This window comes from Globicephala melas, chromosome 3, assembly GCF_963455315.2.
Source record: "Globicephala melas chromosome 3, mGloMel1.2, whole genome shotgun sequence".
Lineage (NCBI taxonomy): Eukaryota > Metazoa > Chordata > Mammalia > Artiodactyla > Delphinidae > Globicephala > Globicephala melas.
Window position 1 is genome coordinate 150187226 of NC_083316.1, and position 22406 is coordinate 150209631.

At 40.0% G+C, this 22406-nt stretch overlaps 1 pseudogene; it reads left to right on the plus strand.

Moving 5' to 3' along the window:
• Positions 1-2725: 2725 nt before the first annotated feature.
• The window catches only part of LOC115850739 (UDP-N-acetylglucosamine--peptide N-acetylglucosaminyltransferase 110 kDa subunit-like), a 39840-nt pseudogene continuing 20159 nt past the window's right edge, over positions 2726-22406 (plus strand).

Consider the following 22406-nt stretch of genomic DNA (forward strand, 5'->3'; position numbering starts at 1 on the left):
CGAAAAAAGAGTGAAATCTTAAAGTCAAGAGAGAGCTTGCAGACTAGGTGAAGGATTGTGTTTGCTGAAAAAGATTCCAGGGGGAGCTGATTCCTTCTCTGGTGTGTGGATCTGAGGCACTTGCAAGAAAAGAGAACGCTTGCCTTATGCTTAGTTCCCCCGTTCCCTGGGCTGGGAAGGAAAGGAACTGAATGCCAGCATTAGCAGTGTGCGTTGGGGCCAAAACCATTCAGAGAAAACACTGTCATTTTCCTCTAATTTGCAAATTGCAGCTATTCATGTTGGATTGAACAGCTGAGGGAAAAGAGCCCCCAGTTTTCACCTGCATTTATTGAGAAGAGGCTGGTAGTAGGAGGGATGCACCAACTTGTAGCTTGTGCTGCAAGCTGGATATAAGCTTGGTGTGAGCATCCTGGTTAACCACTGCCCATGTTCAAATATACAGAGATAGATTCCAACAGTCTCTTCCAGTAGCCTTATTTTTGCATGTGATCGTAGAAGCTCCTGGCATGTAAGTCCAGTCCCCAGTTTCCCAGCCTCTGTAAACCTGCAAAATGAATAGAGAGAATAGTGGAACACAGACCCCTTGTTCAAAGACACAGTCACTTTAGGGAAAGAGGAAAAGAACGGGTAGGTGAATCTTCTCTGGGATTGCAGGGTTCAGCTCAATGAAGACTGTCCTGGATAAAAGAAACTCCTCTAAATGGTTGAATTCTTAGCTCTCCAGAGATTTGAGTTTTCTTTTCCCCAGTCCCTGTGGGTTGCTGTGGGGAATGTGTCAAACCTATCATTTGAGATAAAAAGTTATGGTGAGGTAAGCTTCTAGGCTGGGGGAAGGAAGACTTAGTGACTGAAATGGGGGATGCTAAGCACTGGGGGGCAGGAAGGAACAAGGAGCTAGTAATGGATGTAACAAATGCTGCAGCTGCCAGCAAAGCCTGGATTGAACTTCCTTCCTGAAAATGAGGACCCGGGCAAGAATGACCACTCAGATGTAAACAGTGTCTCTGACTGGGAATTCTCATCTGCCTGCCGGTGGGCCAGAGCTGAGCAAGTCCTTTCTCTCCTCTGTATGCACACTGAATTGGTTAGTAAGTGACATGTCAGAGGACAGGAATCATATTCAGTGGATCTTTCAAATCCAGGAGTTTGAGGCTAATGAAATTAGTGTGAGGCCAGGGCTCTGCCAACTAGAATTAAGTCACTGCAGCCACCCTGCAATACATTTTCAGCCTGAAGGGAGCATCAGGGAGGAATTTCGGGAGATTTGTTTCGGAGCCTGTACAAAATAATACTCTCCTAATGCTAAGAAAGATTAAATGTAAATTAATATTGACTACGAGTAACATATTTAAAAAATAATCGCCGAGTGGGGGATGGCTTAAAGTGGAGAGATTATATAATATGGTGGCCAAAGAATAAATCTCCTCTGACCACTGTTTCATGGGCTATAAGTAAGATCTATTACAATGGAAAGTAATGGGAACGTTTTTATTCAAGGCTTCTCTGCTATTGACTTGAGAGCAAACACTCTGAGAGTATAAATTACTCTTGCTATGTGCTGACTCTGAATGAACAATATTTCATGTGCAGTGACATGGTCTAAGCTATAGACTTGGAATTGAATGGCATCTGTTTCAATTGTTTTGTTCTCTCAAGAGCAACTAGATAGAAAAAAGTGGTCAATTTGACCCTTGTGGGAGCGTGTTGCAAATCTAAACCTGTGTCCCTCATACCATAAATGAAATACATTTGTAAATTTGTAAGTGTTTTCCTTCTGTTCATTGATGCTTGAGTATAATCTCAAACTTTGGCAGCAACATTTTATACATAAGTACTTGGTTTTCTTCCTTTCTTCTTTCTCTTCCTCCTCTCTCTCTCTCTCTCTCTTTCTCCATCTTATGTAATTGGATAGAACTGGGCACCTAGGATGATGTGGTGTTACTATAGTGGGATTTTTTTTTTTTAAAAAAAACAACTCTAACTTACCCTTTTAAACATTTCATAAATACAGGTGTCAGTGCCATTTGGAATAGTCTCTATAACAATTTCTGTCTCCACATTTACTGTGTTTCAGCAAATTTACCTAACAGACGGTGAGTGGGCAATTTTTAAAGGGGCATTTTTTAAAGAGCGGAGGGGGAAGGAATAGAGACAGGCACATACTATATTTGAAGTTACCTCCACGTGTATTTTACGTATGTATACCCATACAATTAAGAAGTCTTTGGATGTTTTATCTTCAAGAATAATTCAGATACTGGATTACTTGAATATCATAAACATTTAGGGTTTAACAGATTCGTTACATATAGACGTTGTATTATGGATTGAAAAGACCATAGCCAGCGGGCAGCAGCGGGCGGAGCGACCGAGCGGCGGCGAGGGCTGGGCGGCGGGTGCGGGGGTCCGTGCTTCCTCGCGGTGGAAGGCTGGGGTTCGCCAGAGACGCCGGGTTGCTCCGCGTTGCCAGGTTACCGAGCGCGTGCGCCCCGCCCGCTCTTCCGCCCGGGCCGCCCTCGGCGCCGCCTGAGCCGCGGTGCGGGCTGCGCGGGGCGCCGGGTCCGCGGAAGCCTGGATCGTGCGCTGCGTGAGGGACTCTCGTCGCGCGTGGACGCTGCGCGAGCGCGCGGGGGACGTAGGGCGCCGACATGGGGCTCCCTGGCGCTCCGGCTCCGCTCAGGGCTCCCGCTCAGGGGCCTCCGGCGCGAGGCCCCCTTCGTGGTCAAGATGGCGGCGCCCAGGCGGGCCGCGCCGAGGAGAGCGGAGCTGGGCCCGGAGAGGGGCGAGTCTGCCACGCCCGGGACTGGGACCCCGGGCTGGTGTCCCGTCTCCCGGGGAGCGGCGGGTGAGTGGGTGCGGCCGCGTGTAGGTTCCTCTCGTGGGGTGGTTAGCTCTTCGTGCGTCCGCAGACTTCTGTCGTCTGATAGTCAGATCTGGGGTGGCCCAGGTTGGAGGCGAGGGTGCTTGATTGGGGAAACCTGAGGGGTTTAAGGACTCTGTTGGGATCGTTTCAGACCCCAGCAAGAAGCTGAGCAAGTTTTCTCCTCTGTTCCCGGCTAAGTTTTCTCCCTTCTCTGAAGACGCCAGCTTTTCTGAATCACCTTGTTCCCCGGGGGTATACAGTTGGTGGTTCTGACCGTGGAACGTAGGACCGGGCGCGGGGAAGCCTGAGCTGGTTCTAGTTACTTTGTTTGCAAAGCACTTGTCTTGTCTTTGGAATCTTTGTGTATATAACCAACGTTGGGAAGAGCCAGCGTTTTCTCCTCCAAAACACTGCGAGGGGTAACTTTATACGTAAGAAACAAGTGGGTGTTCACATCCATCTCTTTTCCAACCACTGAGTTTTGGTTGTGTTTCCTTTCTTTAAGTTTGTCTCGTTTTGAACTGATAACAAAACAGACAAACAAACAAAAAAACCATAGCCAGTTACACAAAGTATATACTCTAGTCTCAGTCCTGCCATTAATTAGCTATGTTACCTTAAGTCATTTAATTTTTCTAGGCCTCATTTTTCTCATGTGATGTTTTTTCTTTGGAAAAGTATAGTTTCTCGAAGTCGCTAATCTCTGTGTCATAGTTCAGCTTGGAGAAAACCTGTTCTTATCCAAACTCCATGACATTGTATTTCCAGCTCCAACTTTGGACTTTGAGTGAGTTGGGGGCAACTTTTTAAGGATATTTTCACACAGCTTTTTTAGTTAATATCAGTCTAGCTGACTTGTCATACTCAGACTTTCTCCCATATTCTTTTACCAGTGTGTTCCTTAGTCATATATATAAAGACTGTTGTGGGAAAAATGACCTCCTGGGTCAGCTTACTGCATGGTCATTGACACAGGACAGGGAGTAAGATTCTGTGGATTTTACAGAAGCAGATACAGGTTTCATTTTCCATGTCCTCTCCCCTTTCATCTTACAAAAAAACAGCAAGCTTTTCTTGGAGAACTGCCAGATAATGCCATCCTGCCTCCTCACGGGCCCCGGGGATGAGTCGCCCAGGGACTGAACTCCAGTAAAGCAGGTGATTGGCTCATGGGTAGGCGTCTGACCTCGGCTAAGTCTATCAGACTGCTCTCCAGGACTTTTCTCTCAGAGCAAAATGGAAGAATTGTCTTTTCTCTCTGGAATTTCTAAGCTGGGGAGATATGACTCTGGGACTCCCAGTGACCATCCAGCACAAGGAGAGACTTTCTGTAAAATAAAGTCTTGCAGAGGTAAGCAGCGCTGAGGGATGGAGAGAGAGCTGGAACCCTGCTGATACTCTGGAACGTCCAGATCCAACTGTATCTGAATATGGCTGCATCCCTGAATTTCTAGTACTTGTTTGTTGAGGTGGTTGTTGTTGTTTGGTTTTTGTTTTTAAATTTCCTTTGACTATTTTGAATTTGTTTTCAGCCATGTGCATTTGAAAGCATCATAGCTAAAAGAGCTAATTTCCTACATTAATGTCAGGTTTGCTGACTGGCATTCCTTAAGTGAAAAATCATATCCGCTATTTTCTTTAAATAAAATCCTTCTAGCTCAGGTTTGAGATATTCAAAACTCTGCCTCCTACCCACCTCTTTCCAACATTTACTGTATCACCTTGAAGCATTTGTGACCACATCTTTCCCATCTAGACGCAGTTGAGAGAGAGAGCAAAGACTTCTGATATAAACTGCAACCTATACGCCTCCTACCTGGAAGCTTTAGAACATACTTGATTCTTGTCATTAAAGCAAATCTTTTGTTGTTGTCTCCAGGGCACAGAAGCATTTTCATGGCATAATGGAGTACAAAGTACATTAAGCCTAACTCTACTTCTCATCCTCTTTGACTTTAAATAGGCAGAAAAGAACAATCTCAAACACATTTTCCCAACAAATAAAATACATATACGATTATGTTTAGAAGACATTTATGCAACATATAGTTAGACTGATTAATTAATGGACCTTTCGCCAATTGGCACAGTAAATATATATGTTCAATGTGCTCAATTAAAAAGAAGACAATAACATATTTTTACAGGTTAATTATCTGAGAAGAGTATTGTGCCAGCACACTTGATACGACAGTATTTCATGTTTGACAAGTAACCTTCTTTCAATTATATTTACTGCTAAATGTTTCTTGGATCAAGCTATTAAATTATAAGGTCAAAAGTAAAATGATATGAAATTACAATGATAAAGGGACACATATCCCACTTTAGGAGAATAGAAGTTCTAATTTCTTTTCAATACTACTAGTAGTGACCACAGTACTAATTTGAGCCCTTACTATGAGCCACTGTGCCCATATACATTTAGTTCTTACAGTAGTTCTGCAAAGGGCATATAATAATCCACACTGTAAAGCTGAAGAAAGTGATTCTCATAGCTGAAAGTCACATAGCTGGTGAGTGGCAAAGTCTAGATTCAAACTTAGAGTCGTCTGACAATGCCCAGGTTGTTGACCACTATGTACACTGCTCAATTGTTGCACCAATAAAAGTGCTTGAAATAATTATAGATTTGCCTACCCCGAAACTGCAGTGATTTAAAGACATCAACGTTGCCAGTTGCTTAACCACATCTACTTACAGTAAGAAATTACATTTTATTTCATTTCTAAAACAAGATTAATTCTGCAGGCCCATCGAAACTTGAGCACACAAATTCTACCTCCAAATGAAAGATGCTTGTTTTCCATTATTCAACACATGGCCCTGTACAGAGGCAATAAATATATAGTAGGCTTTTCATTCAAATAAATGAGAAGAGAGATTTCTTCTTGTCCTGATTCAGTGCCCATCATTATGGATTATGATGGCTCTTCCCAAACTTTACTTCATTCCCTCCACTCTTTCTACAAAACTCCAGTAATGGAATCCATCATTCAGATATATGTGCAAAGCGAAAGGACTGCATTAATACAGTTGCTGAAAGTCAAGTTGATAGAGCACAGGAAATACATCCTAATAAATGCAACATTAATGTTTGTGTGGGCCTTGGAGTGAGGGGTAGAAGAATTTTCAGTTTAATGGAATATTTTGCCTCTTGCTATGAAAGTGCGGCTTAATAGTCTTGTAATTGGTCATTTACAGAATCCTCCATCTCTGGGTTTCATGCTTTCTTTACTCTGCAGCTGTTGATTCCTTCTCTTGTTCTGGATGGAAGAGAGCCACTTCAAAGGGCTCAGCCTGCCTTTTTGTGTTATTGTTGAGATGAAGATATTTCCATTTATTAAAGCACACTATTTAAACATTTTTATCATGTTTTAAACTTGACTGTGTTCTGAAGGTATGAGCACAGGCAGACATAATGGGGGATGTTTTCCAGGAGAAAACATACTCTTATCAAAGGAATTATCAGAATTTTCATGTATGGATTGAGAATCAAATTCTGGAGTTAGACCTGAACTTAAATTCATACTCACAACTTACTACCAGTCTCATCTTGATCAAACGGTTACCACACTTCTCATCAATTTCCTTATCTTTGAAAGCGGAATAAGAGAAGTATGCCTGGTGGAGTTAGACATCAAGCTCATCTGATAGAATATTCATAAGGATTTTGCACAAAATATACATGGAAATATTTTAGCACCGAGTTTAGCATGCGATTCGTCTTCAATACATTTAAGAGCTATTATTTTATTATTATTATGCTATCACTAAATATCACTATTACTTAAATGTCATTATTGCTAAAATTGCTGTAAAATTACCGCAGTAACCCATGATGAATTCCCCTCTTCTGTTTCCTTTGTTTAAATGGAAAATATATATATAGATCTAGACAGAGAACACTTTAGTGATCCTATTCAGTGGAGTGAGAATTTCCATGGCACTGATTAAAACAAATCCTGAATTGCATGGACTTAAGATAGCAGAGAGGGGCTTCCCTGGTGGCGCAGTGGTTGAGAGTCCGCCTGCCGATGCAGGGGACACGGGTTCGTGCCCCGGTCCGGGAAGATCCCACATGCCGCAGAGCGGCTGGGCCCGTGAGCCATGGCTGCTGAGCCTGCGCCTCCGGAGCCTGTGCTCCGCAACGGGAGAGGCTGCAACAGTGAGAGGCCCGCGTACCGTGAAGAAAAAAAAAAAAAAAGATAGCAGAGAGGCTAAGAGATTTGAAGTTAGACATCCCCAAGTGTGAATTCTACTGTGACCCTCTTCTAGCTCTAAAACCTTGAGGAAGTTACTTAAACTTTCTGAGCTTTACTACTAGTTTCCTCATCTGTATCTTTTTCAGGACTATTTATCAAGCATCTTCCTGTTCTCTATGCTTGGACATATCAATGAATAAATTAGACAAGAGTCTTTGCCTGCGTGCTCCTTCTTGCATGCTTTCTCCCTCCTTACACTCTCGTGTGGAAACGGATGTAATAAATAAATTCTATGCTTTGTCACAGGTTGATGGGCGCTACGGGATAAGGAAAAGGATGTGAAGCTCACTGAAGAGGCTTGGGTTGGGAGTGCTGGAGGCGTGTACAGGTAGGTTCTGATTTTAAATAGGGTAGTCAGGGTGGATTTTATAAGTTGACATTTGAGCAAAGACTTGAAGTGAGGGAGTTGTCAGAATGTATGATGGGGCGACCACTCCCTGGGAGCAAGAATAACCAGTCCCAACACTCTAAGGCAGAAATATGCCAGGCAGCTTGGAGGAATATCAAGGAGGCCACCCTGGCTGACTTAGTCAGTGGGGAGGAAGAGACAGCAGGAGGGCTGGAGGTCGGATATGTGACGGGATGGATTGGGTAAGTCCTGGGAGGCCATCACATGCATTGTGTCTTTTACTCTAAACGTAGGCAGCCAGGGACAGGATTTTAGCCGAGGTGTGGCATGAACTGTCTCTTGTTTGAAAAGCATAGCTCTATCTGTGGTCTTGAGGATGTGGGGAGAGAGTGGAGTCAGGGAGAATCTCAGGAGGCGACTACAGGATCCTCGAGGTCTATGTTGTTGGCCTGCACCAGGCTGCTAGTGGCTGGTAATTCTCAGAAGTGGCACATTGGGAAGGTTGTGACAGCATTTCGTGGTAGATTGAATGCAAGAATGGAAAGGAAGAGGGGGTCAAGGGTGAATTCGAGATTTAGGGCCTGGGGAACTGGAAAGGTGTGGTTACTGTCACCTAAGATGGAAAAAGTTTGGGGTAGAGCATGTTTGGGGGATTAAAGACCAGTTTTGGAGGTATAAGATTTGAGATGTTTTCGTGACGTCCAAGTAGAGATGCTGAGTACACAGTTGGATACACAAGTCTGCAGTTCTGAAGAAAGGTCTAAACTAGAGATACCCTTTAATACCATGGAGATATTAAGAATAATTACATGGAAGCGCTATTTTAAAGATAAAATGAAGTAATGCAATTAGCACTCTGTCTTCTCAAAACATTTAATAACTGTTAGCTAAAATAATTACCTGAAATGAAAAAATACCTATAGTTTCTTTTGTTGTTTGCAGTAAAAGTGAATAAAATGTCACAATTATTTTAATAGTATTTGTGACACAGTAGTTTTAGTTAAGACACCATGACTACAAACATTTACAATAAACCTTTCAGTCTCCTGCTTTTCACTCTGATAGGGTACTTGGAACCATATTTTGTAAGGTTTAAGTTAGTTGTCATAGGGTACCTCTTTAATTAGAAGTAATTCTGAACTGCCTAGTTCCATGCAGTTTTATATACATATATGTATAATTATTATTTTATGATTTATCAAACTCAGTTGAAAATTTGCATCACTGATATACATTAGAATTTAAGCATTTACCCAGGTACTCAAGGAAAAAAATGTACTTGTCTTGTAATTTCCATAGGGGTACTTACTTTCACATCTTCCCTTCACTTTGCAATTGCAAACATGGCAGGGGAAATATTATCTTACTGGTCTTTGAGTTCCCCTTAGCTATCTGCAAGTCCTTAAACAGCCTTTGTGGCTTAACCAAAATTCTCTTCCATCTTCATTCCGCTAACAGATATTGGTCTAAGCATGTACTTACACTAAAAAATGCATGACCACGTTGTCTCTACACATCTATAATTTTATGTTAACACTAACATTATGTAAGCTATACTTTAATTTTAATTATAACAGATTTTATGTCAACACACATCCATTTCTAGTGTTCATCTGGTGTTCAAGGGGAGAGCAGCATGTCGTAAATTTTATCAAAATATAACATCTGAAGAATAGAACAGAGGGTAATTGTGTAATTCTGTATTCACTCTAATTAAGTTCAGTGGAGTTGGCATAATAGAATTAAGATGAAAGAAAAAGACATCGAGGTACCATGGCTCCCTCTCCTAACACACCCTTTTTGTATCCGAGAGCAGAGACTCAGCACCTTTCTGTACAGAAATGGAGACAGGAAGAGGCCAGAGGATGAATGACAGGCACGAATGAGGTGGAACTTTGAAGAGCAACATGGAAATGAAATACTTCTTTTGTATTTGGTAGGTGGGGAAAATGTACCAGCGTGTATGCCTACTGGGACCACGTTTTCCAGAACAGTTAAGCCCAGTGTCCACTATGCTGTCCCACGTTCCTCGTAAGTAGGAACATCCTGTTACTTGAATCTTTGCTTCCTGTTTCTTGATAGCTGGTTGAGAAGATTATCACAGGAACTGCATCTTGTTAGCAAACACACTGTTTTGAAATGCCAGCCTGTTGAATGGAATTTCCCTGAAATAAGCCTGTTTTATGACACCAGTTCATTCATTCATTCACTCAGCATGTATTGAATGTTTGCTCTGTGCAAAGGCATTTTAGGCATCACAGTGGAGTGAGCGCCCCTTCCATAGACTCTCCTGCAGCACTCAGAGAAGTCTTGGACTGGTTTGCCTGTTATGGAATGGGGCTTGGTGATAGAAGCCTGGTTTGTCCTCCACTGATAAAACTAAGACATACTCATATGAGTTTAGAGGCATCTTGAAGCCGTGGGATAGTAACACACATGAATCTTACCATTTTTGCCTGGGATTAATGATATAAAGGCTTTGGATTTGGGTATGGAAAACGGGTGCAATTATGGGCGTGTTGGTTCTACATATATACGGACATCACGTGTCATCAGCCTGCAGCTACCTGCCATTCCTCACTACTCCTTCTTTTCACAAACCAAACAAGTACCTTCTTATCTTTCCTGTGGATAAGCTCTTGACAGTGGCACTAGGGCCTCCCTCAATAAGTACATCATTGGCTAAACCAGTGGTTTCTCAGATATGCTCATTGAACAACCCTTAAGGTGGATTGACATTCCACTGCCTAGAATAGAATATGGTGTTCTTTAGAAATCGGGGGGAAAAAATAGGCCACCAGATGTACTTTCTTCAATTTAAATTGTATATATATATATGAACAATTGTTATATATGTGTATGTATACTTGTTCATATATATGAATGATTTAAAATTGAAGAGAGAGATATATATATACACACACATATATATGTATATTTAAATTTTGGCTTCTGTTAGCAAGTAGTAAATTAAATTATTAGCAGATCCATACTGCAGGGAAATAACCAATCAGATTTCATTCAACAGCTTGCTTTTTTGTAGATTTATGGTTGTGATTTTATATCTGCAGGTATGTTTGCTGAAGAAAATATTTCTGCCACTTTACACAAAATTAAATTCATTTAATACCAATGCGACATGTCTCAAATGTCTTAATACAGTTTTAATCTTTAATCGCATCAGAAGTATGAAATTAGAAACATACCCCAAAATCATTTGAAGATATAATTACTTTCATTTCCCTTATACTTTTGAGACTTTTGAAAAATAAGTATTTAGTTGTACTTATCTGTTTCTGTCTCTCTAAGGATAGCAAACACTGAAACACAATTCTTTTTAAAAGTCAATATTAAAAATATATTGTCCAAGATGATCAAAACTAAGGAAGTGGCAAAGAAATTCAAAAATTTAAACTTTCAAAGGGTGCTTTTTCTGTGAATGTGTAGTACTTGTTCTTCTGAAGGAATTAATCTTTTTAAAAATTTAATTAACTTATTTTTTATTGAAGTATACTTGGTTTACAGTGTTGTGTTAATTACTGCTGTACAGCAAAGTGACTCTGTTATACATATGTATATACATTCTTTTTCATATTCTTTTCCATTATGGTTTATCACAGGATATTGAATATAGTTCCCTGTGCTATACAGTAGGACCTTGTTGTTTAGCCAATCTATATATACCAGTTTGCATCTGCTAATCCCAAACTCCCAGTTCACCCCTCTCCCACCTGCTTCCCCCTTGGGAGCCACCAGTCTCTTCTCTGTGTCTCTGATTCTGTTTCTGTTTCATAGATAGGTTCATTTGTGTCATATTTTAGATTCCACACATAACTGGTATCATGGTATTTGTCTTTCTCTTTCTGACTTACTTTGCTTAGTATGATAATCTCTAGTTACATCCATGTTGCTGCTGCAAATGGCGTTATTTCATTCTTTTTTTTATGGCTGAGTAGTATTTCATTGTATATATGTACCACATCGTCTTTATCCATTCATCTGTTGATGGACATTTAGGTTGTTTCCATGTCTTGGCTATTGTGAATGTTGCTGCTGTGAAGATCAGGGTGAATGTGTCTTTTTGAATTCTAGTTTGGTCTGGATATACGCCCAGGAGTGGGATTGCTGGATCATATGGTAGGTCTAGTTTAGTTTTCTGAGGAACCTCCATACTGTTTTCCACAGTGGCGGCACCAACTTACATTCCCACCAACAGTGTTGTAGGAGGATTCCGTTTTCTCCACACCCTCTCCAGCATATGTTATTTGTAGACTTTTTAATGATGGCCATTCTGACTGGTGTGAGGTGGTACCTCATGGTAGTTTTGATTTGCATTTCTTTAATAATTGGCAGTGTTGAGCCTCTTTTCATGTGCCTATTGGCCATCTGTATTTCTTCATTGGAGAAATGTCTTTTTAAGTCTTCTGCCTATTTTTTCGATTGGGTTGTTTGCTTTTATTGTCATCAAGTTGTATGAGCTGTTTGTATATTTTGGAAATTAAGCCCTTGCTGGTCGCATCATTTGCAAATATTTTCTCCCATTCTGTAGGTTGTCTTTTCATTTTGTTTATGGTTTCCTTTGCTGTGCAAAAGCTTGTAAGTTTGATTCGGTCCCCTTTGTTTATTTTCATTTTTATTTCTATTGTCTTGGGAGACTGACCTAAGAAAACATTGGTATGATTTATGTCAGAGAATATTTTGCCTGTGTTCTCTTCTAGAAGTTTTATGGTGTCATGTCTTATGTTTAAGTCTTTAAGACATTTTGAGTTTATTTTCGTGTATGGTAAAAGGATGTGTTCTAACTTCGCTGGTTTATATAAGGCTGTCCAACTTTACCAACACCACTTGCGGAAGAGAATGTCTCTTTCCCATTATATATTCTTGCCTCCTTTGTCAAAGATTAATTGTCAAAGATTAACTGAGATGTGTGGGTTTATTTCTGGGCTCTGTATTCTGTTCCATTGATCCATATGTCTGTTTTTGTGCCAATACCACGCTGTTTTGATTACTGTGACTTTGGAGTACTGTCTGAGTCTGGGGTGGCTATGCCTCCAACGTTGTTCTTTTTCTTCAGGATTGCTTTGGCAATTCTGGGTCTTTTATGGTTCTGTATGAATTTTAGGATTATTTATTCTAATTGCGTGAAAAATGTCATGGGTAATTTGATAGGGATCGCATTAAATCTGTAGATTACTTTGGGTAGTATGAGCATTTTAACAATGTTAATTCCTCCAACCCAAGAACATGAGATGTCTTTCCATTTCTTTGAATCATCTTCACTTTCCTTTATTAACGTCTTACAGTTCTCAGCGTTTAAGTCTTTTGCCTTCTTGGTGAGGTTTATTCCTAAGTATTTTATTTTGAGGGTTGTGATTTTAAAAGGCATTGTTTTTTTACATTCCCTTTCCGATATTTCATTGTTGGTATAAAGAAATGCAACCAATTTCTGTATGTTAATCTTGTATTCTGCTACCTTGCTGAATTCGTTTATCAGTTGTAGTAGTTTTCATGTAGAGTCTCTAGGGTTTTCTATATATAGTATCATATCATCTGCATCTAATGACAATTTTACCTCTTCCTGAAGGAATTAATCTTGAAGTTCTACTAAGACTTTTGGGATACCTGTTTTAATGAGCCACTACTTCCTGCCTGAGATTGCACTATGCACCAGAGATTCTAGAATTAGCATAATAAAACTAATAATTCAAACAACAACAACAAATCTTCACAAACCTTCCTTGCAAGGAAGTAAAGTCCACTGGAAACACAGACAAGTGAAACACACATTCAAAATGGCAGTGATTCTCAAACATTTATGTGCTGAAAAATCATGACAAGCCTGATAACCAGGGCAATTACTAGACCCCTTCTCCAACTGGTAAGGTGTAAGGTCCTGTAACTCTATTTTTGGTGAATGCCTCCAGGAGAGTGTGAGCCAGATGTTCTCAGTTGTCGTCAACCTTTAGTGTGCATCAGATATGCCTGAGAATACTGTTAAAACACAGATTGCTGGGCTCCAGTGCCAGAGTTCTAACCAGTTCCCAGGTGTGGCTGATATTGCTGGCCCAGGGACCACATTTTGAGAACCACCTTTCAAAACTCTGCAGTATGCGGTTGTGTGTGTTGTGAATGAGACGGGCCCAGAGAACCAAAGGAGGGCAAAGGGACTCTGCCCTAAATTAGTCAAAGGTAACAATAGCAGCTACAATTGATTGACCCAAGAAAAAATTATAAGAACTTTACCTGCATTTGCTCATTTAATCCTTTCAGTAAGGAACGTAGGTGCTACTTAGTGTTCCTCTTTTACAGGGGTGTCCAGAGAAGGTAACTACTTTGCCCACGTCCTAAACTGGTAAGTAACAGATTAAGAATTCAAGTCTAGGAAGTCTGATTCCAGAGCCCACACCTCTACCCTTTCTGCATGTAGAGAGGAGTAAAGGGTTGTCAGTGAAGCCTTCCTGGGGGCCCTGGCCTCTGAGTGTAGATAGAAGGATGAGTGGACATAAAGATCATTATTTGTGTGTGGTGGGGGTAGGGGAGGAAGTATGAGGGCTTCCAGAAGAGCCTGCCCTCCCCATACATCTGCTATAAGCAAGTCTGATGATCAGGAGTCTGGAACATGAGTATGACTATGGGATACTGAGAAGGGTTCTAGAACCCTGAGGTTAGGGTTCTGGATCCGTTAGTAGGTAACAGAAAGTGAATGAGTGATTTACCTTACTTTCCACGGGTAGCAGGAAGTTTGGAGATAGTCCCTCTAGCGTTAGTCCAGCTGCTGAAGGGCATCACCAGGGGACTGGGTTGCTTCGCTCTTCCAGCTTCCACATCTCTAGCACGTCCACATAGCTTCAAAGTGACCCCAGAATCTCCAATAGTGTTCCAACAATTGGGGCAGGAAGACAGAAAAGGAAAAAAAAAAGAAATTAAGTAAGAAAAAAAAGGCAGTGTCTAACTCAGAGAGCAAATTTTTTACCACAGATGGTCAGCAGACTTGCACTTAGATCTCATCAGCTCGGATTTTAAACTGGCCACCTTAGCCTTAAGGATAATGGGGTCTCCTAAACCAGGGCTCTGATAGTAAGGAATAAGGAGAGAGTGGTACTGATTAGCAGTGCCTGCTGTCCCAAACAAATATTATCCCCAAACTATTTTTTTTATCCTATATTTTACTTTAAAGAATGGAGGGGAAACATTATGTATCTGTAAATAGCCTTTTAGAAAGGGTACAATTATATAGTTATACAACCCCCTGGAGGGCTCCTTTCTTCTAAAATCTCTTTAAAAACTGTTCAAGGTTAAGGACGTTTTTATCTTAATTTAGTCACTTGCAGTCGATTATCTTGGAATGACATCCTCTCTCTGCAGATGTTCTGTCAGGCTTTAGAAGATTCTAGAAGTGGACAGAGAAGTGTTATGGTACATGTATTTGCAATATGCACGTCTTTGAAATGAAATCCATTTAGGGACCAAAAGGCATTCCATGTCTTTGCTATACATTTTCACATATTTGCCTTTCCAGAATTCCTTTGAGCAAATCTGTTAGATGTAACCCATCCGTTTCTCCCATCTGAATTCTTTATTACTAAACATTCTTCAGTATGCTCTCACTCCCCTCTGTCAAAGGCGTTTCTCTGGGTCCTCACCCTTCTCATCTCATATGTGAATGCGTATCTTAAACTGAAGCAACAGTCTGCTATGACTTCTCCATAACTTGAAGAACCCGTCTTTGTGGGGAAAAAAGTAGACTTACTAACTTAAAAGGTAGAATGCGCGCAATGTTTCTGAGAGTTAAAAACTAAGGTAAAAACATAAGCAAGGGAGAAAACTTACAGTGGATCCTTTTCAAAGACTTTATTTTACAGAGAAGGCAACTGAGGTTTAAAGAAAAAATGCGTTAGTTAAACACTAAATAATATACCTTAAACCTCAGTGGAGCAACACATGGACAGTTCATTTCTCACTCACTCAGGAGTGTAGTATGGACTTTGGTGGTCTGAGGGTCAGTTTTCTGCTCAGTTATTCAGGGACCCACCACCTTCATCAAGTGGCTCTACGTTTGTCCTAAAACGGAAAGGAGAGAGGAAGCTGCAAGCTACAATTATCAACTCGTTATCCTTCAGACATAAACTCTTCAGGTCACCTCTGGTCACATTCTTTGGGATAGAACCATACCCAGATGCAAGCGGAGATGGAGAATGTTGTTCCTCTCTTGGTCCTAGTGATGCCTCTACAGGCTGGAGGAGCTAATTAAAGTGTAGTCAACAGCTCGTTGTTTCTGCCACAATGAGTGATTAGCCTAAGGCTGTGGATTAATTATGTGTGTGTGTCACATATACATATAATACACACAAACATATATATGTCTGTGTATATATACATCTTTTAGCATGAGTTGACACATGGGGCTTCTGCCGTATCAAAAGAGTACAAACTGCCTCTTGTTGCTTTTTCTTAATTGAAGTTGACTACTACTATCTATTTCCCTTCATTTTGCTACCTCCCCCCCGCCTTTCAGTATTATATGAAAATTCTGAAAGAAATAATTTCAAAGTTTCCAGTGCTTTTAAAGGTAATAGCATACTCAGACCTTAACAATTTTCCTGTGTGAAACGTCTGCCAGACTAAAATAGTTAACTTACAAAAAGTAAATTTAGATTGATACAAAAGAGAAAATAAGCTGATTTTTTTTTTTTTTTTTTTACACAAATACCCTGAGCCAGGATGGAAAACTGGAGGAATTTAGATCCTTTTGTTGTAAATTTAAATATTTTTAATTGTAAAAATAATACAGGCTCATTGCAGAAACTCCAAAATTGAAAGGATTTAAAGAAAAAAGGAAAAATAACTCAAAATCCTATTTCTGATAAATCATCTCTGTAACATTTTTGAGGGTATCTTTGGAAACTTTTTTGTGACGGGGTGCATATAAATACAATGCAAGTATAAAATACCTTTAATTATTATATCAAACTACAAAACAGTTCTATAACATTTTTATTTAGTAATATAAGTATGATTACTCATCACCTAATAAAAATCTGCAGCAGCATTTTTAATGGTTGAACAGCATTCTATTATTTATTGAACCAGTCCCTACTGTTCAACATTTAGATTATTCCTGTTTTGCTTTGCTAAACAATGAGACAAGCATCCTTGTTCATATGTCTTTGAGCATTTGTTTATTTCCTTAGAATGGACTTCTAGAACTTGAATGGCTGGTTGTCAGTTCTGGTACATACTGACATATTGTCTTCCAGAAAGGTTACCGTGCTTTTTATTTCTACCAAGAATTTAACATCCAGTGTGGTTTCTTACACACACTCATCAGTACCAGTATTATCAATATCAATACCAGTATTATCAAGTTTTTTAAAACTTTGTCATTCTAGCTCAGTAAAATATGACACCTGAATTATTTTATTTGTATTTCTTTGATTAATAATAGCAAGGTTGAACATATTTTCATATCTTTATTGGCTGTTAATACTTTTTAGTTTGTGACTTTATGGCATCCATTTTTCATTGATGTATAACAACCTTTTATATCTCAATGTGTTTATTTTGTTGTTTGTTGTAAATGCAATTTTTTTCTCTTCATTTATTAATTTTTATTTTGTGTGTGTTGAACTTCTTTAATACTGTCAAGTCTATTCAAAAACCCTTTAATGAACACAACAAATGTGGAAAATCAGTCATTCTCCTGCATTTTGTAATCAGTGTATTTCCTTTTGGGCAGTATGGAAATGTAGGTTCTTATTTCATCTTATGGTTGGAAAGAATCTATTCCCTCGGAAAGGGAGTATAGTCTCCATGATGCAGTAATGGGAGATTTTATAGGGTAGGCAGGGTCTACAGAAGAAAAAACCCTAAATCACACTCCACTGGTGGTTGCCTTATTTATAAAAATGGCATTTGAGGTTGTGTGACTGCCATCAGGTAAGCAAAATTAATTTTTAGCATGAAGTACTCCGATCAGCAAGAACAGCCTAGGATAGGCTAGCAGTAAGAAGTGAGGGGTTATGGGATTGGGGCATAGCCTCTGTTTCCTCCAATGCAGCTGGAAATTTAAACTCTGGGGCTCCTGCTTGATCCAATCGGCCCAGCTAGTATGTGTTGCCAGGTAGGGTGAATAGACTCAGAAGTACAAGAGCTCATCCTTGGTCCCCTCTGGAAATGAGCAGAGAATACTGTGTCAAGCAGAGGTGATCAGTCCATGGTCTGGAGACTTGGATCTCCCCACATAGTCCTTAAAGTCAGGGTGAGACAAAATGCCAATACAAATTATATTGATGACAGTATCAATGAGGTGACATTGAGTCCTTTGACCCAACGTGTGTCTGCAGTGTGCCATCCATTAGTAAATGGGCAAAGCCATTTGACAGATCTATCTGATACAGTGAATGAATCTGACACTGACATTTTGAAAAACTGAAACTGTATCCATTTGTCAAGAACAGTGGCCATTTGTTCTGCTTTATTCCCCCTGGTAGAACTAGGTAACATTGCAGGCAGGCAGTAAGACGTTCCGGCATTTCACCCTGGAGTAGCCCCCAAACTGAAGAAGCTGCCTTATCAGTAGTTAGCTCCTTGTCACCAAGAATATTAAAGTAGATTTGTATGATTAGCAAATTAAAGAGACTGTAGTGCCTACCACTACTGTATTCACTAAGGCACCCAAGTTGTTCTAAAGAAATCCTAATAATACATTAGGACCGTTTTGAATATTTTTATTTGATTATCCATAATCTTCTAGTTATAACATCCATCACTATTTTGACCACTGAAACTTGGCCTTCTTTTCTTACAGCCTAGCCCTGTGGTCTTGGGCTAATCACTAACCTGCTTAGATACAATTTTCTTCTCTATGAAATAGAAACAATATTATATGCTTTGAAGGACTGCAGGAAGATGAGCTGTAATGTTTATCAAGTGCCTAGTAAGTAGCCTGGCCCATAACAAATACTTGGCTAATTGTAGATGTTTCATTTTTAGTTTTATTTCCAAACATTGCTCTTTACTTTTGGAACTCTAAAATTTGTTTTGAGAGTGGAGGACTTGTTGTTTAGATTCCTCCAACACTCTCTGTATATTCTGTACTTCTATCCCTAGATCATTTATATTAATGGAATAAATGATCTTTGGTCTGGTGATTCCAAGGTGACGAGGAGTTAAGTGGAGGTTCAGTATACACCTGGAAGTATGGATTTTCATGCCCAGTGCAAATGTGGGAAAGGCATTATTCCCACATTATAAAGGGGGTAAAGACCTCCAACTTGAGGAGACTCTGGGTTGAGAGATGAGAGATTTACAGGTACTGTGTTTATCGTACAGGGTACCACAGGGGCTTTTATGTTCTGTAGCGAGAATTTGCACCTTATACCCTTGTAGTTAGAAGTAAAGCATACCACATAACATATCTAGTAAGCATTAGAGTTAGAATAAATACCATTTATTTAACGTTTCCTTTGTGTTAAGCATTTTACAGTTACAACATATGGATGGATACTATATTGTAATGGTTAAGAGTGTAGTTTTTTGAGCTGGATAATCCTGGATTGGAATCTCATCTTTATTACCTCTTTTTTTCCTGTTTTATCGAGGTATAATTGACAAAATTGTAAGATAGTCAAAGAGTATATCATGATGATTTGATATACATATGCGTTGCAAAAGGATCCTTCCCATCACGTTAATTAATACATCTAACAGCTCATGACACCTTCTTCCTTTTTTTCTTTTTTTGGTGAGAACACTTAAGTTCTATTCTCTCAGAAAATGTTAGTTATACAATACAGTGTTATTGACTGTAGTAACTATGTTATACAGTAGATCCTCAGACCTTATTCATCCTGCAGCTGAAAGTTTGTACCCTTTTACCAGTCTTCCCCTCTTTTCCCCACCCACACCCCAGCCCCTGGCAACCAGTTTTCTACTCTCTGTTTCTATGAGTGTGGCTTTTTTTCTTTTTAGATTCCATATATAAATGATATCATTCGTATTTATCCTGTCTGGCTTATTTCATCAGCATAATGCACTCCTGTTTCATCTATATTGTTACAAATGAAAGGATCTCCATTTTTTTAAGGCTGAATAATATTCCATTACCTCTTAAATGAGTGACTTTTGGTACATTGTTTACACTTTCTAAGCCTTACGATTTCTTTTCTTCTGTAAAAAAAAAATATATATATATATACTAACAGGTTATTTTCTGATATGTGGAATGTTTGTTGAATCAACAAATAATTAGTTGAGATCATAAATGTGACACTTAGCACTGTATTAACATTTATTAATACTCTCCCTGTTAATTTCTACAATAAATTGTATAATAAGTAACAATAATAATAGTACTAGTAGTAGTTTTAGAAAATGCATAGGATGTGCCAGGCATCATATACTGTACTACCCTCCTTCATGTGTACCACAAGTTACATGTGGACATCATCTTCCATGTTGTTTCCTTTAGAGAAAATTGAAGCTCAGCAAGATTGAGTAGCTTGCTCCAGATGTGAACTCAGGTCTGAATCACTCCACATATAGGTTCTTAATGACTCCATGTCTTTAATTCCACATCTGCATTTGTTTGTTGTTGTTGTTTTTAACTTTCCAAGCATCTGATCTGAAATTCCTTTCTCTTTGGGGAATTTTCCACTTTGTGGGTCTTGGTGAGAAACAGAGCCTTCCTCTCGTTTTACAAGCTGAACATGTCAGATACACTGTTTACTCACATGCTCAGTCTCCCTTACAGATGGAAAACAGTCGGGTGACCTCGGGTTGGCCAACTGCACCCCCTCTTGGTTTTTTGGTTTTTGTTGTTGTTGTTTTTTTTTTGCGGTACACGGGCCTCACTGTTGCGGCGTCTCCCATTACGGAGCACAGGCTCTGGACGCGCAGGCTCAGCGGCCATGGCTCATGGGCCTAGCCGCTCCGCGGCATGTGGGATCTTCCTGGACTGTGGCACGAACCCATGTCCCCTGCATCGGCAGGCGGACTCTCAACCACTGCGCCACCAGGGAAGCCCCTCTCTTGGATTTTGAATTACAAATAAATGATGTAAAGAAGCAAGGCCAGCAGTGCTGGGTCAACCTCCTGTTTCCTGTTCCTGCTTGGTAGCAAGGCCAGCTAGGGCTTATAACATCACTTTGGCCTGATCCTATAATTGCAATAGCATAGGCTTGGCTTTCGGTTGTTTAGTCTGCTTCTAGTTACTGAGACCTAACCATAAACTTCCAAAAGTTTCCTTTTCTGCTCAAATTAGCCATATCTGGTTCCTGATGATTACAAATAAGACCTTTCCTGATATACAATGGTGACCTACTTATGCAGGCAGATGTAACATCGTCCTGGCAGGAACAGAGGGCAGGCAAGTTCCTTGTACAGCTGGACAAGAAGAAAAAGAACTAAGAAGGAAGAATTGAAGCCAGTTCTGCTTGTGTTATAATTCTACCCGCAGCTGCCTCTGTTTCACAGACCACGTGCTAAGGACCAGACGAGCAAAGTAGACCCAGGCCTTCCAACCCAGAGACCAGCTGAGCTGTACCGTGGACAATCTAGGATGTGAAAGACTTCACTCAATGTCTTTGTCACTTGACACATTGTTCCTCTCTTTGGGAAGTAGCTTCTTTGTGCGACAAGAATATGCTAAACCGACACTTAAGTGGACAGAGTTGAAAGATGCCAAAATTAGCTACAGAAAAAAAGGCGTAAAGACTTGTATTTTCTGTTATTTGAAGGTGTTAAGACCCCACATAGAATATGAGTCCTTTAAAGGAAAGTTGTGAATGGCCCAGGGAATGTTGAATTTCCATGTGGCAATATGTCTTTGATCGGTCATGATGATGATGGTAGCATCAGTAGCATTTATCAGTGTTTCCTGGGTGAGAGGCACTTTATCCTAATGACCTTTTATCCCCATGACGACCCTGTGAAGTAGGAAATACTGTTTCAGCATCTTCAGGGTTTTTTTTTTTTTTTTAATCAGGAATTTACCCTAGATCACAGTTGGGTGGTAGAACGATCAGAACTGGACACTAGCCTTTCCTGAATTCCCAGGGTGTGATCTTAGCAGTTGTATTGCCTGATGCAGAGCCACGTAAATGTTACCAAAGCAATGAAACGTGTACCTATTTCTAACAGATTCTAACTCAGAAGCTCTGGGGTTAAGTGCAGAGCAGTTGAATGTGATTGTCTTTACAGACAGTAGATAACTTAAGAGAAGTTGTTTAAACTTATGTATATTTGCATATTGCACTACACTGTTATATCTGTGATTGGTTAGCTATTGAGAAACTAACACAAATCCCAGTCCCATCTCTAATCTCATTCATCTCTTGTATGATATTTGACCTAATTGAGGCAGTTTTTTTTTTGTTCTTTCCTACAAACACACATCGAACATCCAAAACATGCTTACCATTTGTGAGCATATTCTCTTAGTTATTTAGGAGTTGAGTAAGAGTGAGAGAGAAGGGCTTCCCTGGTGGCGCCCTGGTTGAGTGTCTGCCTGCCGATGCAGGGGACGGGGGTTCGTGCCCTGGTCCGGGAAGATCCCACATGCCACGGAGTGGCTGGGCCCGTGAGACATGGCCGCTGAGCCTGCGCGTCTGGAGCCTGTGCTCCGCAACGGGAGAGGCCACAACAGTGAGAGGCCCGCGTACCGCAAAAAAAAAAAAAAGAGTGAGAGGGAAAAAGACACATAAATATGAAATACGGTCATCATGTTTTTAATATCCTTTATATGTGTTTTTAATATCCTTTATGTTGTTAATCCCTCTTAGTATTTACTGCCATTCACTCATTTGTATTATTTGGGGTATAGCAGTTTATTCGCACAGCATTTTTACATATGGCTTATCATTTGTATTCTATTTTAATAACACTAATAATTATAGACTATTGACAAACTCATCAGACCCTACATATT